This window comes from Pleurodeles waltl, chromosome 2_2, assembly GCF_031143425.1.
Source record: "Pleurodeles waltl isolate 20211129_DDA chromosome 2_2, aPleWal1.hap1.20221129, whole genome shotgun sequence".
In the NCBI taxonomy this organism is placed as follows: Eukaryota; Metazoa; Chordata; class Amphibia; order Caudata; family Salamandridae; genus Pleurodeles; species Pleurodeles waltl.
The window spans coordinates 476,476,601-476,500,168 of NC_090439.1; positions in this window are offsets into that span (position 1 = coordinate 476,476,601).

Consider the following 23,568-nt stretch of genomic DNA (forward strand, 5'->3'; position numbering starts at 1 on the left):
AGTGGGTGCCGGTGTACTTTTGGGGCATTTGGGGTCCCCCCTCACATGACCCACCTGGTCACATGAATAGCACTTACGTAGGGGACCACCTGTCACTGGCTTCCCTTTGGAAAACCATGACTTCTTTTCACTGGGGGGTTGGGAATCCTTACCCTGGGAATCAGTTTGGGGCCCTTTAGAGAACTCATCCTGTTTGCCCTTACCCCCCCCTTTCTTCTGAGAGGGACCCTGCCCACCCTTGGCGTGGTCTCCCCCATACCTCTTCTGGACCCTGGTGCTCTCCCAGCGGTCCGCTTCCTGTGCAAGCTTCCTGGGGTCAGTCAGCTTGCTGTCAATGAGGTGCTGGCGCAGCTCTGGAAAACATAAACTGTACAAGTGCTCCCAAGCAATTAAATTGTAAAGCCCCTCATATGTGTTTACCTTACTGCCCTTCACCCAACCATCCAGTGACCTGCAACAAGAATCAACACATTCCAACCATGTTTGGGATTCCTTTCTCTTGTAGGACCTAAACTTCTCCTTGTACTGCTCAGGGGTGAGACCATACCTGGTAAGTAAGGCCTCCTTCATGGCAGGGTAGGTGAGACTCTGAGCATCCCCTAAGGCCGTCAGTGTGTCCCTCCCCTCTGCCTCAAAATGCTTCCACAGGGCTGCCCCCCAATGAGCTTCAGGGACCAGGTTCATGTGGAGAGCTGACTCATAACCCTTGAACCACAAGTAGATATCATCCTCCCTCTTATAATCCCTTACAAGGTCTTTTGGGATGTGTACCCTTCTCTCAGGCTGCACTGTAGAATTGCTGCCACCATCCTTACTGGACTGACTCCTCTGATCAATCTCTTTTAAACTGAGCTCATGAGCCATGTTTATCTTCCTTTCCTCAAGGGCCAGCTTCCTCTGTTCCACCTCTAGACTGAGCTTTCTCAGCTCCAATTGGTACTCCCTCTCTGCCTGTCTGTCCTGTAACTCTCCAGGTGTCAGACTCTTGGAGGACACACTGCTACCTGCCCTGGAGATTCTCCCCTGAGACATAGCAGGCCCACCCACTACATCAGTGTGAGTGACTTGCAACTCCTCTTCCCCCTCTGGCTCCTCATCCGTGTGCCCCTCAGCTGCTTTGGCTGTCACCCATGCCCTCAGCGCCTTTTGCAGCTCATCCTTCTTGGATGAGCTCTTAATGGGACAGCCAACATTACTACAAAACTGCTTCAACTGAGCCACTTTGTAGCTCTCCAATTTCTCCAAGTCAAAAGCAGCTTCAGCTAGGGCATCTCCAGACTTAGACATGATGAGAGGTTAAAAAAATATGCACAGTTCCAAAAACAGAAAAGCAAGTTCTCAAATGAAGTTCCAGAAAAGTCAATCACGGGATCAGCGAAAAAAAAAAGAAACTGAATGCAGAGAAAAAACAGTCCAAGTAAAAAACAAAAAAAAAATCACAAGACTAGTAGTATGTGGTCACGTAGTGGTCTGAGATCAAAACAGTAGTGTACACTTAATTACTGTATGTCAAGTACAAATACAAGTCCAATCCCGACCGCTGGTCACCAATGTTAGAAATGGGGTCTCTGGTTGACAGTCAGGTTACCCCCTGTTCAAGCAAGGACCCTCACTCTAGTTAGGATAAAAGAGAATCACCCTCAGCTAACCCCTGCTTACCCCCTTGGTAGCTTGGCAGAGCAGTAGGCTTAACCTCAGAGTGCTGGGCGTAAAGTATTTGTACCAACACACACAGTAACTTAATGAAAACACTACAAAATGACACAACACCAGTTTAGAAAAATAGGAAATATTTATCTAGACAAAACAAGACCAAAACGACAAAAATCCAACATACACAAGTCAAGTTATGATTTTTTAAAGGTTTAAAATAAAAAGAGTCTTTAGGTAGTTGTAACAACACACTAGCGCTGCTAGCGTGTAAATGTACCTGGTTTGCGTCAAAAATAACCCCGCACGGGCGGTGTGCGTCGAAAATAACCCTGCACGGTTATATGCGTCGAAAACAACTCGGCACGGCGATGCGCGTCGAAAAAGCCAGCCACGCGACGGTCCGAAAGTCCCGCGGCGCAGGTTGCGATCTCTCAGCCTTCGTCAGCGATGCGGCGCGTCGTTTCTCCTGCTCCGGGCGTCGATTCTCCGGTCGCGTTTCCTGCGGCGTCGTTTCTCAGCTGCGGAGCCGGCGTCGCGTCGTTTTCTCAGCCGCGATCGGATTCGCGTCGATCTTTTCTCCGCACGGCGCTCGGTGCGTGTATTTTTGTCCTTAGGCTGCCAGCCTCTCCTTTCAGGGTCCCAGGAACTGGAAGGGCACCACAGAGCAGAGTAGGGGTCTCTCCAGAGACTCCAGGTGCTGGCAGGAAGAAGTCTTTGCTATCCCTGAGACTTCAACAACAGGAGGCAAGCTCTACATCAAGCCCTTGTAGATTTCTTCTTCAAGATGGAAGGCACACAAAGTCCAGTCTTTGCCCTCTTACTCTGGCAGAAGCAGCACTGCAGGAAAGCTCCACAAAGCACAGTCACAGGCAGGGCAGCACGTTTTCCTCAGCTATCAGCTCTTCTCCAGGCAGAGGTTCCTCTTGGTTCCAGAAGTGTTTCTAAAGTTTGTAAGTTTGGGTGCCCTTCTTATACCCATTTTAGTCTTTGAAGTCACCTTCCTTCAAAGGGGACTCACACCTTCTTGTGAAATCCTGCCTTGCCCAGGCAAGGCCTCAGACACACACCAGGGGGTTGGAGACAGCATTGTCAGAGGCAGGCACAGTCCTTTCAGATGAGAGTGACCACTCCACCCCTCCCTCCTAGCAGAGATGGCTAATCAGGAAATGCAGATTACACCCCAGCTCCCTTTGTGTCACTGTCTGGTGTGAGGTGAAAAACAACCCAACTGTCAAACTGACCCAGACAGGGAATCCACAAACAAGGCAGAGTCACAGAATGGTTTAAGCAAGAAAATGCTCACTTTCTAAAAGTGGCATTTCCAAACTCACAATCTTAAAATCAACTTTACTACAAGATGTATTTTTAAATTGTGAGTTCAGGGATCCCAAACTCCACATGTCCATCTACTCTCTAGGGGAATCTACACTTTAATCATATTTAAAGGTAGCCCCCATATTATCCTATGAGAGAGACAGACCTTGCAACAGTGAAAACGAAATTGGCAGTATTTCACTGTTAGGACATATAAACCACATTACTATATGTCCTACCTTATCCATACACAGAGCTACTTATGTGGGTGGCACAACCAGTGCTGCAGGCCCACTAGTAGCATTTGATTTACAGGCCCTGGCACCTCTAGTGCACCTTACTAGGGACTTACTAGTAATTCAAATATGCCAATCATGGATAAACCACTTACATACAATTTAAACAGGAGCACTTGCACTTTAGCACTGGTTAGCAGTGGTAAAGTGCCCAGAGTAACAAAAACAGTAAAATCAGAGTCCAGCACACATCAACAACCTGGGGAACAGAGGCAAAAAGTTAAGGGAGACCATGCCAAGGATGAAAAGTCTAACACACTTCATAAGTGTAATTTACAAATGGAAAGATATAATCCTTCAATTTTGGTGTCTCTGGAATCACAATTTAAAATCCTAACTTATGGCAAAGTTGGACTTTAAATTGCCATTCTGAAAATGCCACTTTTAGAAAGTTGGCATTTTCTTTCCTTAGCCACTTGGTGCCTGCAGCCTGCCTCTGGTCACATTACTGGGAGTAGTTGGCAGTGGGCTTTGTGTATTCCTTTTAGACAGCCACACACAATGGGAGCTTAGGTGTGACTTTATGGGCCATCTGGGGCTTGATGGGCCATCCTGGGCAGGATGGGAAAGAGGAGCTGGACACTGCCTCACCTGAATAGGCTGTACCCTGTCCCCACACAAAGGACTGAACATCCCATGTAGTTAGCCTGCAGCCAGGGCAGGCCATCTGTGCACTTCAAAGGATTTGAAGCCTCCTCCCCCATATAAAATACCCCACTGTGTATGAGAAATGGACTTTAGACACCACCACTTCAGTACCCTTCTAGACCTGTGGATACTCTGCCAGAAAGAAAGATTGCTGTGCTGGCGAAAAACTGCCACTCTGCTGAACTCCACTCTGCTGGACTCTGCCTTCACTGTGCTGAACTGTTGCCTGCTGCCCTCCTGCTTGGGAGTAAGATGGACTGGACCTGCATCTCTCCAATCCAGAACCCAGAGTGAGTCCAAGGGCTAGGTGGCTGGCCTCCTGAGCTGAAGTCTCAGGGACATAAAAGACTCCAAACCACCCTGATTCTGCCATCTCTGAGTCTACTCTGTCAAGTGATGTCACCCCAGGGCTGGACCCTTGGAAGTAGGCCTAACGTGCTTCCCAGAGGAACTGATGCCTTCTCTTTGCTGAGCAGCGCATCCCTGAGCAGAACCAATGCATCTCCTCAGCAAAGAAGCGCATCCTCGAGCAGAAGCAAAGCATTACCGCTGCTGCGTGGATTGGACCCATTGCAGAAGACTTGCAGCACTGCAACATCCCACATCTTGGATTTGATGCTTTGCCTTTGGAATGCTTCCCTGAAGTAGGTCCTCACACTCCGTCTCAATGGCAGCCTTGAGGACAACACCAAAGCTCTGCATCGCACCTTCAATGGTCCTCAGAATCGATGCATCACCTCGGGACCGCAACACATCTCCAACCCCTGCCTTCTCACTGCAAGCCCCATTGACGGGACCCTCACACTACAGCCCCATTGCATCTCAGAACCAATGCATTGGCTGTGCAACGCATCTTCGTCTCAGATCAACCGAAAGCTCAGCAACCAATATTTAGGGTGCTTTCTTCAACAGGTTTTACTGTGTCCCCACAGCCAGCCCACGCTCCACTGCAGTCTGCCTGAACTTTTGACTTTGTTCTTGTCTGATGTGACCAGATATCTCCGGTTGGTGCTTTTTACTGCAAAGCGTTATTCTACAGTTTATTCTTTAACAATTCATAACTCAAGTTCTACTGATTGGATTTTTTTTTATCATTTTGGTCTTTTTATTCAATAAATTAAATTCTGTTTTTCTAAACTGGGATCCTTTTTTGTGGTATTTTACTGTTTTACTGTTTGAAGTGTTGCACATGCCTTCTTTACACTTTACACATGCCTTCAAGTTAAGTCTGAATGGTCTGTGCCAAGCTACCAGAGGATGAGCACAGGTGAATTTGGCGTTTCTTTGTACCTTACTCTGAAAATAATTGTGATTGCTGCTTGACAAGGACTCACAGCCCAGTCAACCAGTAACCCAGTTTCTCACACTTACTCTCTATTCCATGTCTGTATTTTCATTGTTGGTAACGCCTTCCACATGTTGAAGGTGATTAGAGAGGATGGGATGAGTGCAAGAATAAGGTATCTCACAGTGACCGGGATAAGAGGCTCTTGTCCCACATTATGCCTTGAGTCTCTAGCTGTGCATTTCGGATATATTGTATCCTACTTTTGAGTAAACTAGGTATTTAAAACTGGTTTTGCTAACTGGAGATAGTTTCTAAATGCATCATTTTCAAAGTCTTATCTTACATGTGAAGGATAATTCTAATACCTTGCCTGATCCTCTAATGGGGCATTAAAACTAACCATTGGTATTTTCAAATTTCCTATCCCCCAGCTAGATTCATATTTTGTTCTGAACAGCATTGGAAGGTAACATACTATACAACATTGTTAGATTTTTCATCTGCCTGTATACACTGATTAATACTGTCCTAGGGCTAGTTATGGGCCAGGTTCTGACATCCTTGGCTGACTACTGAATGTGATATTGGGCCCATCAACCAGAATTAGCAGCTAATTTCGATGCAGTTTGCCACTGAGTTGGGGTAACTAGGAGAGCACAAAGTGGAAAGTTTTTAAAGCAGTAACAGGGAGTGGAGGGATGAGGCACTTCCTTCAAAATAAGGTGGGGAGCAGGAGGCCTCAATAAAGTCACAGTCCCTATATGCACTACTGAAATAAATCGCCCATGCAAACACAGAAAAATGCTACTATTGGGCTACAAAAATAGCTTGTTTTGAGATCTGTACAGAGAACCACAGGGTTCAGCCCTCTAGATAAACCACTTCGTAATCAACAAGGCCCCACTGTTTGATTTTTAGGAAGCCCACAGCATTGGTTACCACGTGTGCACAACTGACAACCAGTTCCACCTCAAGGTATAATGAGGAATATGGGTTCTAATGCTAAGTGGTAAACCTCCTTAGAAAGGCTAGCTCTGAATGCTGAAAGAATTTTCTGTGCCTCAAGCGCAGAACAAAGATCCACGTATAGGTCCTTCACTTTCCCCACTCTTTTGACTTGGCTTAATGGGAACACTCTAATTTCAGATGACCGAAGACTACTCTCGCCCACTGCTCCTATGACAAGAAGGGAGATCAGCTTTCTTTTTTCCAAACAATTCAGCATTTTGACTATGTCCCATTGGTTAATTCTTTTCATGACTGTTAATGTCTATGTCAGGCCTAGGTTTGTGCTTTCCAGCAGACACCATTGGCTGTTTAGTGAGAGCCCAATTCTTCTCTTCACCACATCTGAGGCTTCGCTATCATCTCTGCACACTGAGGTGGTTATATTGAACAATGCCATGAACACATCACTGTTACAATAAGTATAATGCCTTTGGCACCTATACAACTTCATTGATTTGATTCCACTCAAATAGCAAATTATTTGCAATTAGCCTAAGATAGCCAGACCAATATGTAGATTGGGTTATTTTCACAGAAAGGGAGAATGAAGTTAAAAGACAAAAAGATGGTAGAAGATCTAATTGAATAAAGGCTGCAGACTAGAGCCTAACTTGACTTGTATGGCACAATCTATTCTATAATAATCTCGCTACAGAAAACAAGAACAGCAGCAATGCTCATTAACAAGCACCAATACCCACACTACTGATGGTTCAATACCCCTGTACATCCAAGGCCCTATGCTGAGTACACGGCTTTGAACAGGAGACGAGGCATTGTGTATCTACAAAGCTTATTCCTGGGGAGGTGTGGCAGCTTCATGGCATTGTAACATGTATCGTCATAAGTGGTGGTGCAGGTTGTGAGACACGACAGTTCTTTGGACCGTGGTGGTGTGAAGTTTTGAGAATAGATGTCTCAAAAGACAGAATCGGGGTTCTTGTTTACCAACAGGACAAAAATGGTGTTTGCACAAATGGCCTGTTTTGTGAGAAAGGAAAGCAGGCTGGGTTTGGACTGGAGAGTAGTTTATTGTACCCAAGTTACTCAGAAAAGACCCTACGCGTGTAAAGCACAAAAGCTGGCAGTTAAACGATAGGCCTACAAGCTAGGTCTCCATGCTCTGGTGCCAGATATATTAGGACCAAATGTTATTGTAACAGCTAAAATTGACCACTTTTAACTCCTTGTGATGAGTTCAAGCTTACAAATCTCAGGGACCACTAAACATGACATTTAACAACAAAAGGAGACTTTCTGGAAAACGTAACTAAGATCTCAAAACACAAGATGTGGCTGGAGCCTGAAAATAGGCCACCACAAGTATGTCAGTCAGGTATTAGTATCATAAGGAAAGTGACCCAAAAACCATACTACCAGTTAGTAAAAACATATTGAATCAGCTGCATGAATGTAACTGGGGAGGAGGCGGCACCGATTGAATAAATGAAACGGAGCACCTCACAGACCCCTGGCTCATGCCCCTACGGTGATATTTATCAGCAAGAGGAACTTTCTGAGTTTGAAAAAACCCTTATGTATGGTAACGTCTTTGGCATAGACTGTACTTGTTTAGTGGCATTGTGTATCCAACAGCTGGGAGCTCTTGACACTGACAGTGGGATCAGAGAACACTAAAAACTGAAACTGTCTGATAATGTTTCTTCTACATCCTACAGTACATTCTGGTATGTGACACATTCTCATATGTTTTAATCTCAAAGTTGTCTATTTCGGTTGAAACAATGAGGGATCATCATAAAAGTGTGTCATCTCTGCCTGGAGACAGTGATGATCAATACTAATGCCTTGTCCATTAACAAAGTGACACTGCTTGGTGTTCCTTATGAAATGTATCGTCCTTTGGGAAGCATGACACGCCCAATGCAAATACAAGCAGCAATCATGCTCGGAAGACTGTCAGCAGATGAACATATCAATCATACCTCCGCAAGAGTCAGCAATACATGCAACTGTCTGTATTTTTAAGAACGCTGTGAACTGAAAATAGCTAATGGATGATTAGGAAATCACAGTACTTACAACAACCATATTTTGGGGGAATTTTCAAAAATCTCATCATACCTGCTACACAGTTCAAAATGGTGGAATGCCACGTCTACTTACATGTCCCATGCCTTTGACTGGTGGATTTCAGATACTCATTGGAGTTTGTTCTTCTAAAGTGAGGAATCCACTCCTGTGTTAGGGGTAGGTACTACTTAACTGATTTTATTGTGAGCCTCTACTTAAAGATTTCATTGCCTTTAATTCCTGTGTAATTTTATTTCAAACCATGATACTCATATTACACAGCCTATTTCCCTGATGTTTATTTAAGTAGCACATTCAAAGTATACCCACTACCCACAATTCTGCTCCCCTACGTATGAAGAATTACACAAAACGCTACAAATAGAGACCGTCCATAACCCACTTCCTCTTTTTTGTTACATCACGTGTGCTATATTGCTGATACTTGTCGTCATCTGAGCGTTTTGCTGCAATTGTGTTTAGATTGCACATGTGAACATGTTTGAAGACGGAGTTGTCAGTTCACACAAACTGCTTAGATCTTCTTGCAGGCTCATCTGTTGTCTATAACTTGGTTAAAAAAAAAGCAGGGTCACATGTGAGGTCTTCATATGCATGAACAATTTGGAAGTAGTCAGGTATATAAATAGACTGAGGGGAACAAGATGAAAGCCCCAGCGGAAGTGGCCAGGGCACCATCGGAATCCTGTCTTCACCAAGGAATATATCGTATGGTGAAGTATTGTATGCGACCATGCAACATGGTGACACAGTGGCGCTCTGTACCTCAGAAGTGATTGGCATCTGGCTAGTCAGGATTCAAGACCTGAGCATGTTTTGGGGACTGCTTGATATACACCTGTTGGCTAGCCAGGTAGTTGAGAAGTGTCCTGATTTTATTAGGGACAAAGGAGACAAATATCATCCCGCCACGGTTATGTATGTCCATCGTCATATTAGTTGGTAACAAATACTTAAGCTATTCCTAGAGCCAGTCTCCACTAACCAGGCAACAGTCTGAAGGGCCAGGAAGCGAAATGTTTGAATGAAAACATTACTGTAAGAAGGAGCCATGTTACTTATGGACGTTCGTCACGGAAAAGAAAGCGTATAGTTGTTTTTTGGATTTGTTCCATAGACTGTAGACTTCAGTCCTCAACAAAAGAGGATGTGGGCTATGGAATTCTCCCTTTTTATAGTGGTTGGTGTATTTCTTCTTTGTTAATTCCTCCCCAGGGTAGCAAACTTGTGGGAAATGTATTGTACTTTAAATATGCTGTTTAAATAAACAGCGGAAAGAGAGACTGGATAATACTCACCTTCCTTGTCTTCAATAAAATATAAAAAAGTCTTCACCAACTGGCTAAGAGATTCTGCAGTTTACTTTCACAAATGGAGTAGAGAGCGGGAAATCGAGGCAGGCGTGCAAGCTTGATTCCACCAGGTGTCGCTATTCTGCGCAAAATAGCCAGCTTCATGACAGAAGAAAAAAGTACTTCTGGCACCGCTCGAGCACAACATAGACAGACGTTCATTGCCCCATTGGAGTCTCTCCAACTTTAGTTGTCTCATCGAAATCTGTAATATTAAACCACACAACATTGAGACACGTGTTTAAATAATTTCTCCCCTGAAACGAGCAGAAGCGCAAATGGGTGCCCTTTGAAACAACTTAGCAAGCGCACATTTTTCTTTCTCAAACAGCCCGGACGGGCTGTGATCTTGTTACTTTGGGGTAAATGTTCTGAAAGGAAAATAAGTGAAGACAGCAACTGCCTTTGACAGGCAGCCCGATGAGGACCGAGAAACGAAGCAGGCAATAATTTGTCACTGTGTGTGTTGACAAAGCAATTAAATGTGAACAGAGTTCGAGAAAAAATGCATCCACCCTGAAATGTTGCCACATTAGTCTCTGACACAACCCATTTGTGATTTGCCTTTCAGGTGTTCTGTGTTTTGTTAACCGTAAAAATTCCTCTTTGACAGAAAGGGCCACGTGGAGAATGTTAACTTTGAAAGTTGAGTTTCGAGTGGCCAGCATACCAATAATGAAAATAGGATGTTTGGAATTTCACTGATATTTCATTCTGAGGGGGGGGGGGGGGGGGCTTGTGAGAATTGATCGAGGAGTCAAGGGAACAGCGGCCAGAACACGGGTTAGACTTCATGAGAGCAAAGATGAAATGGCGGCTCCAGTGATCAATATGTCTCTTCCCGGGAGCCGTGTTACTTACAAGGGAGCTTCAGATTATATTAAAAAGTAAAATTAATTCAAGCAGCATACAAAGCAGCAGAGCGATGAATTGTTTGGTTTGACTGAACATTAAAGTAGGGTCGCTCTCAAGGTACCGTATTTTTGTCTTTTGTCAATTAGGCCGTATTTTATGCAAAAAACTGCTGCGTGAGTTGTTAATGCCATGCACAGTAATTGCGCTGTTCCAACCCCTAGTGCCTCCAAGTGGCATAACGAGATCAGGATATAAAGGCCAACTCACATTTGTAATGTTCCCATTTCAAATAAGGGATACCAGGCAGAAAGTTGTTTTTCCCAATTGCCCGCCTCGTTCCACCTGGCGATGCATTACCTTTTTCATTTGTCTACACGCTTCGCGGAATTAAGTTAGACGTGTGAAAGAAAAAGGAAACCCGTGGGATCCCTTAATTACTGGGCCCTCTGCGGAGGAGGAAGAAAGAAGCAGAGAAGAAATTGGCATTGACTTCAGCTAATGGAAGGGTCAAATCAGTTCCAGCTGCTGGATGCCCCCTTTTTTCAAAATCTCAAATGTTCTCTTGTGATTGAATAATGATGACAATTCCCCTACACTGCTTTTGAGTTTGCAACAATATAGAGGATACCTCGTGGAATCAAGACGGTAGGCGACCTGCAGTGGAGGACCTGAACGTCACAAAAGTACTCTTTTTAATAGGTGAAAAAAGATACAAGGTAGAAATCGATCATAATGCACAAATGATCTTATAAAGAGACTGCACCAGTTTGGTGGTAATAATGTCACAACGATTTCGCGGACTAATGTGTAAAATATAAGCAAAATATTTCACTGCAAAAGATAGCACTGCTGCAGTTTAGTAAAGCACAATATCATTGTTTAGAACTAGCACTGAGAAAGATTGCTTAGAACCATCAAATTGAACTGCATAACTACTAACTCTATAAAATGCTATGCAACTTAGGGGCATATTTATACTCTGTGCAGTTTGTGTGTCATTTTTTTGACGCAGAAACGGTACTATCTTAACTCCATATTTATATTTTGACGCTAAACGGGTCTAGCGTCAAAATATTGGAGGTTGCGTCATTTCTTGGATGCGTGAACCCACCTTGTGTCAATGAGATACAAGGAAGGCGTTCCCATCTAAAAAATTACGTTATCCTCATAGCGCCATATTTATTCTCCTGTGCTAAAATGATGCCTGGGTGGGAGGCGGATCCAAATAATGGCGCTAAGCTTGCTAAGTGCCAATATTTAACACCTGGTTCAGACCAGGCGTTAGGGGGACCTGTGGACCCATTTCCATGGCTAAAAGTCATGAAAGGGGCCCACAGATGCCCGTCCCAAGCCCTAGGAACACCCCCACTCACACTAGAGGGACACCAGAGGATGGGGGACCCCATCCCAGATAAGTAAGCTAAGTATATGTAAGTATTTGGAACAATTTTTTGAAGTGCCATTGGGTGCCCTGACATGGGTTGGTGGGCATGACTCCTGTCTTCTGCAACACAGGAGTCATGTGTTATGGATGGTTGTACGTCAGGAAATGACGCTAGGCTGGTTAGAGGCATTTTTTCGCCTCTAACCAGCCTAGCGTCATTTTTTTATGCTCAACCTCCATCTCCTTTACCGCCACCCCCACCCGGCTAGTGCCTTTTTTTCGACTCAAGCCCAAGCTTAGCACCGGCTTACAGCAATCCATAAATTTGGTGCCCAGCTGGAACTTTGGAATGATGCAAGCCAGCGGTAAGCATTTTGACGTAAAACTGCGTTAGCGCAGTTTTGCACCAAAAAGTATAAATTTGCCCCTTGGTGCCAACAGTAGGACCACGTGACACATGATCATAAATGAATGATAAAATAGCTCCCCAAATGTGTTAAAAATCTCAAAGTTAATGGGTGTTATCAGGCCCATGAAAAGCTCCGGCCACCATTCTTGACAACCTGCGTGATGCAATATTGCAGTTGTTCCTCGTTTTTGGACTTTGATGTATCACAACTAAAAAAGTGAACAACTTTGCCACTAATGGGCTTGAGAAGGAGAATTTCCTGGATGCACAAAGCTACACCTGTAAGGGATTTGAGCTTACTGCTGATTGGTGACTCTGGATTTCTCCACCAGTTTTGAAACAATGAGCATTTGGGTCTTTGGTTGAAGATGGAACAATGGTAACGTCATTGTGGAAGACTATACTTTCTGTGAATTGTATAAACTAATTTGGACAGAGTAAGAATGTCATTTATGCATGTGAGATAACACCCCCTCTATTGTTAGTTGCATATTCTGTGACATTTGTGGCATTCAGATGTTTTTATGTGTGTTCTGGTTGAATATCATGTCTGGCAATATGTCTAGTCACAGGAAGGATAGCTTCCTAAAGAGCTTTATATGCAACAATGTGATGTGTGTATAGTCTCCCACCCAGGACATATACAATGTATTTATCACTGAGTGTATTTTGTGTATGAAGATCGTTGGGTGGAAATTTACTGAATGTATAGATACCTTGACATTGTACACCAAACATTTCCTGTTAATAGTTGATTACCAAATATAGTCTAGGTATTCACATTATCAAATACGTATAAAAAGATAAATTGCATCTGTGATAGTTAAAGTTGTAGTGCAGCAACTAAGGTCTCAGAAATCATAGGGGCATATGTACAAGAAACTAGCGCATCAGTGCTGATGTGCCAGTTTTCTTGCCTTGCTCACCCCCACCTAATGACAGCATGGGAGCGCCATATTTACAATATGGCACACCATGGCGGTGATTAGGACAATAACGTCAGAATTTTTGTTCCTATTGTGGCGCTTTGCTGCACTAGCGTCAAAACTTTTGACGCTAGTGCAGCAAAGTGCATTGAGGCCCATAGGTTTTTATGGGTGCGTAATTTTAACGCCTGCTTTGAGCAGGTGTTAAAAATGGTGCCAAAAATATGGCAGTAAAATCTTGTAGATTTCACTGAGCCATTTTTGTGGGTCTCCTAGCATCGGAACTCCCCCCCTTGCATATGTTATGCCTGGTGCAGGCATAATGTGGCACAAGGGGGCGCAAAGTGGCCCAAAGCAAGCATTGCACCACTTTGTAAATACGGCACAGCAAAAAGCCTTCCTAATGCCACATTAGTATAAAAAATGATGCTAATGTGACACAGGAAGGCTGTAGGGGCTTGTAAATATGTCCAATATTCTGTAGTCGATATTCTGGTGAAATAAGTCAGAGCCAGTTCTTTCATTTTACAATGTAGCAAGAATAAATCAAAGAGCCATGGATGGCAATGGGAAAACAAGGCCTTTTTTTAGGTTTCGCCTGCACAGCGCTTGTGCTGTGCTTGTGAAATCTACTGTATTTAATATAAATCTTAAAAGGGGCTTACATACCGCCCTTGCTTTTCATTGGTTCCTGTGCTTGCCACTTACTTTTCCTCCACTTCTATTGGCTGTAGCATTCAATTTCCTCTTGTTTCTCGTGTGGTTGCTCTCATCAGTGTCCTGAGGCCCAAGTACTGTTTTCATCTGCTTTTGGGGAACTTTTTTAAAAAAAGATTTTGTCTGCACAGTGGTTGCCCTGTCCTTGTTTATGGATCTGTACAGTGGGTCTCTGTCCCTTATGTTGCCCCGCCTTTCCCTTCTCCCACTCACTACCAGTAGCTCAAATACAAAACTTAGCTCGGCCTGCACAGCGCTTGCCCTGTGCTTGTTTATGGCTCTCCACAGTTTGTCTCCGTCCATCATGTAGACCCCGACTCCCTCCTCCCACGCTTCACCAGTAGCTCAAAAACTGAACTTAACCCTGTCCTTGTGAGACTCCTGCTATCTTGGAGTCAAGCAGCAGTTGCATTAATAACAAACGAGGTGTGCTTGTGTCAGCAGCTGCACTCTATATACATGGAGATTCCATTGGAGACACTAACAACAACATGGTTCTACCTGCAGATGCTTTGCTTTATTCTTCTGAGATACAGGGGTTGCTCCATCTTTCTTTAATGTGTGCTCATAACCTATGTTGATATTCTAATCAAATGGGAGCAGAGAAGATTGATGCAGGAGCTTATGAGATTTGGAGTGCATTGTTCTCCGAGCCTTGATTTTAGCCCTGAGCCCTGCCCCCAGAGTCTACTTGCTTCTCTACTGCACGTCTGAAGCTAATACATGGCATGCTGCTGCAGCTGAGAGTTCGGCCCTTTAGGTGCTGCTTTGTGCTACCAGCAACACTGTCACAAGGTGAGCGTTTCCAGGGTGCTTTGCATTTTCCAGAGCTGCGTCTGCTTTTATGGCGATGGATTTTTTTCTCTCAATTTACTGCACTTTTTTCAGTTGCAACATACCGATCTCAAGCAGAGCAGTACACCTGGCATCCAGCTTTATCATCTTTGCAAGCTCTGGAATGAAATTAAGGTTTTGCATCACATCCCACGGGTGCCACGTTTCTCCCTATACCTTTCTTCACCTCTTGCTAAAAAAAAGTGAGCAATGAGCATGTTCCTGTGAAAGCACAACTCTGGTAAACGCCCGAGTGTAGTTCAGTGATGTGCATTTAAATTAAGCTTGGATGGTGAGCACAGAATTAAATATTTTTCTCTTCCATTGAAATATTGTGAAATATTAGAAGTCAAAATTATGTTCAGCCACACTTATAACAAAGATCATTTCTAAACTCCTATGGTTGGAGTGAGCCGACACAAACGGCCATCACCCCCACTCAGAAGGTTGTTTCAGCTCTATAGATGGGCACTGCTGAAGACCACTTCTGAGCTCCACATTCAACTTTTGCCCCTAAACGGTGTGTGCAGCACTGCCTAACATGAACCGGGAAAGCTTGTGTAATATTTTCTTTAATTAAATTATACTGCGTTTTTCCACATTTCTTTTTCCCCATGGTCTCTCTTTTTTGTTCCTATTTACACCCTTTCCTTGTGTTTTTTGATTGATTTGATTCTGTTAGCTGACCCTCGTTCTGAACCTCCGAGTGGCTGCGCTGTGTGCTTCCCTTGGTCTGCTCAGTCCTGATTTTAAGCACCAGAACTACTGAGAGGCCTTTCTTTTCTTTAGTTCATAAACTCTTGACTGTTGCGCCCACTCCCCAATCATGTTACATTGTACACAGCCCAATGTCATTATCCTAGGAATACACATAACCACTCCTACCAATGGATCAGAAGAAGGGTCTGACCACACTCACCCATCATTTCTTCTTCCCCTTCAGCCTTCTGGCCTACTAACCACCCTACCTCAGCCTCAGTCCCCACTTCCATAACCCTGACAACTCCCAGCAGGCCTGTTTTCTATATACACATGATCTAATAACAAGAATCACGTGAAGTGGGTCAACCAGCTTCATTACTGAAACCTAGCTTGAAGATGATCCATTACCTATACTTCACAACCATTTTATACCCACAGAGGGAATCCTCACCCCAAGAAGACTGGCCAAACACTAGCAGTTGTTTTTCAGCACTCCTTAATGACTACAAGCTTGCCATTCTCGAATATGAATATTTTTTGTGAGCTGCTTACTTACCCAAACTATCACATGCTCATTCCTCATGATTTAAAGGCATCCTTCAAATCGCTGAGCATTTGCAGATCTCTTCCTCAACACTAACACCACATCATCAAAACACCCAACCATCTTTGCGTTTGGGAATCCTTAAACATTTACTCTCCACTTGATTCAAGTGGTATGTGGCCTGACATACTCACACCATTGACATTGATGCACTTGTCTCCCTAATATGACACATCATGGTGATGGAATTGTAAGTCATGTTTAGTAACTTATAGTGCACGACTGCCCACCAAGCTACAACTTGCAACAAAAAAGCTTATTAATAATCACATAGGTGAAACTTATTGCACTTACCAATGGTTGTTGTACTCTTAGGTCTGCCACTCTGGGGGCCACATGGAAGCTGTTTTTGAGATGATTCAAGATGTGGGGACTATTTTAACCAATGAAGGGTAACTGATGATGGCTGTAAAACCCCTACAAGATACCACCCAAAGGATTGAAAATAAAGTTTCTCCCTTGAACGTGGCATTGGTGGAAATTAACAGCGGTATCACTAAAAGTGAGAGAGATTTTGAGCGTTTAAAAGGCAGATAGAAGTCAGTTGACAAGGAAGACCAAGATGGCCAGGCCAGAACTAATTAAAAGAAGTATTTTGGGGAGTATTCATTCCCCTTAATTGTCTCCCTGGAATTAAAGATGGAATATTTGGAAAATGGTACAAAGGCTTTCAAAAGCCCAGTATTGGAGGTGTCCTTGTCCACCACCAACAAACAGCTGAAAAGGGAGGTACTAACCTTCGTGTAAATGTGGTTTAAGATACACTGGTGAATGTTCTACGCTTTCACACGTCACTATGAAAGCTGGGATAGATAAGATAATTGCTGAACGTGTGAAACACACATAATGTGAAAAATACATCAGGAAAACAGCAAAATAAGTAATATGGTGATAAATGCCTCAAGGGCTCATATCGTTCCAGGTCTGAGCCACCTCTCTTTGACATACAAACAAGATTTAACGGCCATAAAAAGAGAGAATGTGATGCCTCACTGTGGTTTTCGTCCAAGCTAATTGTGTGCAAAAGGAGAAACATATTCTTGTTCTCTGAGCTTGATGCTGCCAGGCAGCTTCTGGACTCAAGAAGGAGAAGTGGAATTTATACCTGTCTGGGGGAGTTGTAACTGGAGTTTTTCATGTTGTGTTTTAGTTTTTCTCTTCCTGACCTCCCCTTCTTTTCGTGTACAGCTATAGGATTCTATGGTATAGAGGCATTGATGTGGCTATTATCTCAGGGATGATGAAAATTCTGGCATTACTGTACTTGTGACTCGGGTTTTACATTGCAACGAGCTACACTGATGCCTTTGCTTTGAGGGCTGTTGTGAGAAGTCTTTAGTATGGATGCTGTCTCAGAACCTGAGCCTCCCTTAGAGTCTAAGCACAGGTACTTAGTTGTAAACAAGCACTATGGATAAGACTCTGTGGGAAACAGGGAAGAAGGGCAGAGAAGGGAGGAACAGTGGTGTGGTCCTGCACATTTCAGAGAATACTACCCCTCTTGCTGGTCTTGTCTACCTCCTATGGTAAAACACAATATATATTAGATACAGTGGTACTAGAAGCACCACAGTACACAATATGTTGCACCATTTGTTGTACTCACCACTGTAGGCTGTGAGTGAGACGTCGTCCACAGCGTGAGTAAACTCTTGTCGTAGATTCACAGGTGACCAAATGCTTGAGAGGAGGTTTGGCATACCAGTTGCTGGAGTGTAGCTGCAGAAAGACACACAGTTAGGCATCTGAAAGGAACCAAATGATTAGGACAAAATAATAAAGGTGTATAGAGCAGGACAGACCAATGTGAATTGATATGATAGCTGAGAAACCCAACAAAATGCACAGTTGCCAGATGAAGAGTTCTGAGTAGAATAGTGATGTACTGCAACTTCCAATCTTACATTGGAATAACTACCCTCTGCCATCTTGGCTTGGGCATGAGCAGTACTCCAGGCTGGCCACAGGTGCCATGATGGAATAGAAAGGACACCAACTTTATTCTGGCAATTTTCAGTATTTTTTGAATTGCACACTGAATCTTCATAGTTTTCAAGTTCATTTAAAATATTGCATTCATTTGGGTGGCGCAATGTTTCCTTTACTATGAAGATGGTGAGAATCCCTTATAATGCTGGTTGCTGCTCCATTTTCTGTTGACTTCATTCAATATCGATTTGATAATTAACATTGATTTAAAATTGACAAAAATCAAACTTGTGGTGCACATAGCTGACAGACGTGCAGATAGCAATAATCTAGGTGGATTGCTAAACCAGAAATAACAGATTATTTTCCTATATAACCCCCCCCCCCAAAAAAAAATCAAAATTTACTTTAGTTTAAGAAACATTCCTCTATTTTGTAATCATATTCAAACACCCAAGAGTTGTCTCCTAGACCCAAGACCCTCAATGTAATTTTGGCTTACTTTGCAGTTTCTGGGTGTTAAGGTTTTTTATACCGCTGATCCCTTCAGAGACCTTGCCTTATCACAATGATGTAGCCATATTAGACTTCTCCCATCCCTGGTTTACCACTGGGTAACTGACCAGTCAATGACCTACGTCAGTGTTCCCACCATTTAAGCTGTTGCATTAGTTATTCCTCCAAATGACGCTTAGACTTTAGGTGGTTCACTCAGCTCTACCTGATTTTGGTGAACCAGTTGTGTCCTTGAAGCTGTGTCAAAATTCTTAGCTCATGTCAATTGAGTCTTCTTGAAACATTTAGGGGGTCATTCTGACCCTGGCGGTCCAAGACCGCAAGGGCCACGAATGACGGGCTGGCGGTGCTTCCAAGCCCATTCTGACCGCGGCGGTAAAGCTGCGGTCAGAAAACCGGGGCCGGCGGTTTCCCGCCGTTTTTGCCCCGGCTGGGCGAATCCGCCAGGGCAGCGCTGCAAGCAGCGCTGCCCTGGGGATTCTGATCTCTTACCGCCAGCCTGTTTCTGGCAGTTTTCACTGCCAGGAAGAGGCTGGCGGTAAGGGGTGTCCTGGGGCCCCTGGCATGGGCAGTGCAGGGGCCCCCTAACAGGGCCCCATGAAGCTTTTCACTGTCTGCCTAGCAGACAGTGAAAAGCGCGACGGGTGCAACTGCACCCGTCGCACCGCCATTCGGAGCCGGCTCCTGTGTTGCGGCCCCCATTCCCGCTGGGCCGGCCGGCGCTAACTTGGTTAGCGCCCGCCGGCCCAGCGGGAATGTCGGAATGAGGGAAGCGGTATTTTGGCCACATGGCGGCCAAATGCCGGTTCCCGCCTGGCGGGTGGCTACTGCCACCCGCCAGGGTTGGAATCAGGGCCTTAGTTTTTACACCAGATTATTCTTGTTCTGAAACACAAATAGTGGGATCTCAATTGAGATTGTTCAATAAGTTAGGAAGACTGTTCCATATAACCTCATACCCTAGTGAATAATGTGAAAACATATCTTCTCTTATACTTAATCATTTACTTTAATAATACCTGAAGCCACTCACTAACAGGAGAAATTTAGAACTTATGATGCATGCAAACTCTTCTCGTCCTGCAAAAACGTAAAAGGGATCTTTACCACCTCGTCTGCCTTCCTCATAGCAGTCATAACGTGTGAGGTGTTTTCACCTTTGAGATTACCAATTCACTTGCCCCCAATTAAAGTGGACTTTTGTGCCATTTTCTCTTCTTAATTACAGGATTGAGCACCTGTAGAGTCCTCTTAGTCTGCACTTCCCAAATGTTGTCACTTTTGTAACCCCATTTGGCAGTCCACTGAAGGATCCAAATGAATCAATGAATTACTTTTCCTTACTAACCTTTTTTCCTAAATGGTTCATTTATTGTGTATCTCGGAATGTGAAGTATTTAGGACTCTTTCTTGGAAGGGCTCAGTACTGTGCTTGATGTGCTCTAAAAAAGCTTAAATCAATCCCCTTAAGAAAAGCAGCACTGCTAACTCTTCTACTGCATATTGAAGCAACACGATGAGCCATAAGTCAGGCTGATGCCCCCCATAGGTCAAAAAGGAGGAGGTGTAGGGAAAGAACTTGCCAACCCCCACGACAAAACCCTTAAAAGTAAATATTTTTACTCAGAAATGTTCTCACAGTGGCAACTGACCTGTATGTTCATCCACCTAAATAAGGTGGTTGGACATAGAGATCAACCTCCGACGGCCATTAGAGGGAAGTAACCATGGCCGGAGATGAAGTATTCTCTACCGTGGTTGCACCAAAGGTCCACCTGCATTAAATCTGGCGTGCAGACCATTGTGTTTGTGGTAAGGATATTCTGTCGCTGCTGTAATGGAGTATCTTTTACAGCTAACATATAAAACAGCTCCTAAGTGTGTTAAAATCATGCAGGTATCCCTTCTACATAGGTGTTGTGATGTCTTGGGCAAGATAAAAAAAGTTTAAGAAATCTGTTATACTATACCAAGTCTTGAGAGGTTGGATTAAAAAGACTTTTTTTTTTTAAGTGCAAACAAAGAGGGATTGGTGGGAGCAGTCAACAGACTAATATACCCACATTTTTAGGATGGCATTAAGTTAATTCAGTTGTCATCATAGATCCTGCTCACATAGTTGTAATAAATAAAATGGATCTCTTTTTTCAAATAATTGTTATTTTTATTTTGATAAATCACTTGCTAACAGACATATTACTAGATTTTCCTAGTAGTCTTCAGCACTCATGACCCAGACCTGTCAACTCACATGGTGCTACTGTGTGACAGATGATATTGACTCCCCTCACTCTGTGTCCCGGTGAGGAGCCAAAATCACACGGTGGCAGAGAAAACAAGCTGAAAATCACTGTAAGCAGTGGTTTTCAGTTTGTTTTGAGAGACTTTTAACTGCTGATGTCCATTAACGGGTGTGAAAACACCCTATGACATCAGCAGCAGCCTCAGCAAGCATTTGTCTTTTTGTTAGATGAGTGGGTTTAGCACCAGGGTGGGGGCAAAAGCACCTCCTAGGTGCTTCTTGGCACAAGGCCACTCCCCTACAAAGACCCACCCCCTCCTCACACTGTGAGATTTTTGGTGAAGTTGGCAGGTCTGATGTTCCCCCTTTCCACTTAGCAACTTCAAAAACTGTTTTATAATTTTTCAGATATCCGACAGGAAAGGAGTGTGACATTTAAAACTGTGTGAATGTCAATGGAATTTAATCTATCTTTTGTGCACTCTTGGCTCTTTAAAATGAACCAAACCTTACTTGTGCATTGCAAAGGCCAAAATCAATGAATGATTGAGCAGCCTAACTAGAAACAGTAGGAAGGTTGCCCAAAAACTGCATAGTGGTTCTGTCTAGTGAAGGCTCTTTAATTGTGCCAGTTTTTTCATTTGTTCATCTTTGTGGACTCCTCCACTCTCCATTTTCTAGTTCTTATGTGGAATTAATATAGGCCCATTACCATCATCAGTGGGCTGATAACAGGAAAAATCTCCCAGTCCCAAACTTAGGGGTTCCCGTGCCTTGCTGCTAGCATGAAAGCCTACTCTGTGCTAGCTTGTGTGCTAGCAAGATCCAGAAACTGAAAGTCATCCTGATTAGTCCTTTGGCATCACCTTCATGATTTTCGTTAAGAACCCTATTTGAACCCTCTGCACCATGAGTCCACCCTTCCCCTTTGTGGAACCTTAGCTCTGGTGTTTCTAGCACCTTTGAGGTGTGATTGGAAATATTGTGGTACCAATAAACCCTAGCCTTAAATCACAATCCCAGACATGGTTTCCTGGCCCATAATATTTTTATAGAACTTCATTTTGACTTTTGTATATTACAAAACAAGCAAGCAGTCAAAACTTGCAATACAACATTCAGATCAATATGGTACCAGGCACCTACATGATACATGTGTCCCTTCAGGAGTCGCACTTTCAAGAAGAGCAACTCTTTCCTTTCCCCCTTTCTTAGACTGCATGGATCTCCAACACACACACTTCCTTATCCAAAGACCAGGGCCTCCCTCTAAAAGGCTCAAATTGAATAGCTACAGGAGCAACATGTTACAAAAGGACACCAATGAGCACAGTTGGTCCATCACCCTCCCGATGTTGAACCGCAGCTGTTTTTCTTTTGTGTGTTCAACCATCACTCCCAGATAGCGGAAGTGGTCCAGTTCCCACTTCAGCCCAGTGTCAGACAAACGATCTGTCGGGGTCCCCACCAAGGCACCAGAGGGAACAATAATGATTTATTGCGATTATTTGCAGTCCAGACATGGCACCAAACTCATCCAATAGTTACAGCAGGATCCTGAGGGACTCTCTAGGGGCCCTAAGATAAAACAGAGCATCACTTGCGTATAGTAATAAGCTATGCTACATCACCCCAGCTCTATGCTGCACCCATACAATTCTTTACAGGCCCATATGGCCAACAGCTATATCATCAAAGTGAAGAAGAGAGGAGACGGGGCAGCCTTTCCGAGTCCACTTCCGAATTCCCAGCTGTCAGACTGATACTTCCTCTCCCAGATCTTGGTGCAGGGGCTGGTATAAAGTAGCCAAATCCATGCCCGAAACTGTAGCCTGAACCCCATGACCCACAAGACCTTAAGCAGGTACCCGTGTCCGCAGTATCAAAAACCTTTTCCACTTCAATAGCTATCAACGCCATTCCTCACATCTGCCCTCTACTTCATGAAACACGTGTCAAGTGCTTAAGATTCATTCCCGTGCTCTGGCCCAGAATAAACCTGACACACAACACAAATGAAGGGGAGAGAGCTACTTCTCCTTTTCTGTCCTCCCTTATCTCTACAAACCATATGCACACAACATAGGAAAAGGAAGAATAGATGATGCTTCTATAAATTCCAGAGCAACATCTGTTAGGAAGCAATGCTAGGTTCTTAAAAATTGCCCTCACCCACTAGTTGTGGCACGCTTCATCATTGGGCTTGCTTCAATATCCCGTGCTAGCCAACCTCAGGGATGGAGCACAAGGTAAGGGAGAAGACAATACAATACACACATTTAGGGATCTACTCTGCAGAGCAACCGAATGAAATGGATAAAACTATCTCAAAGGGTCCTACACAGATTTTAATAATGGACTCCCTGGATAGGATTAAACACTGTATCATGGTGATAAAGTGGGGATATTACTGCCCCTTCATCCCTGTTATATGCCCTTTTGTCGACATGTTTTAGCCATTAGACATTGCCCTTATGGGTCGTACGCCCTTCCTCACGCTTGAAGATCCCTCCTAGGCTTCAAAATACTCCACACCTGTAATCGTAGTTTTAGGAATCGGGTTGTGATGACCTTAATGGTCCCTTACCAGTAAACACACATGATCATTCCGAGTTTCACTCATGAGTGCTCCTAAAATGGGGTGCCAGTGGGAGAGCCTCCCTGTAGTCACATTATTGTCAACAGTCAGGCGCCACCTCTGTGCGAGTGAGATGTTGTAGGAAACTGGCCTGGTGTGTAGTGGGTACCTAAGGTACTTACACCTTATACCAGGTCCAGGTATCCCCTATTAGTGAAATTTAGGCAGTATCTAGAAGCCAGGCTCTCTAGAGATAGA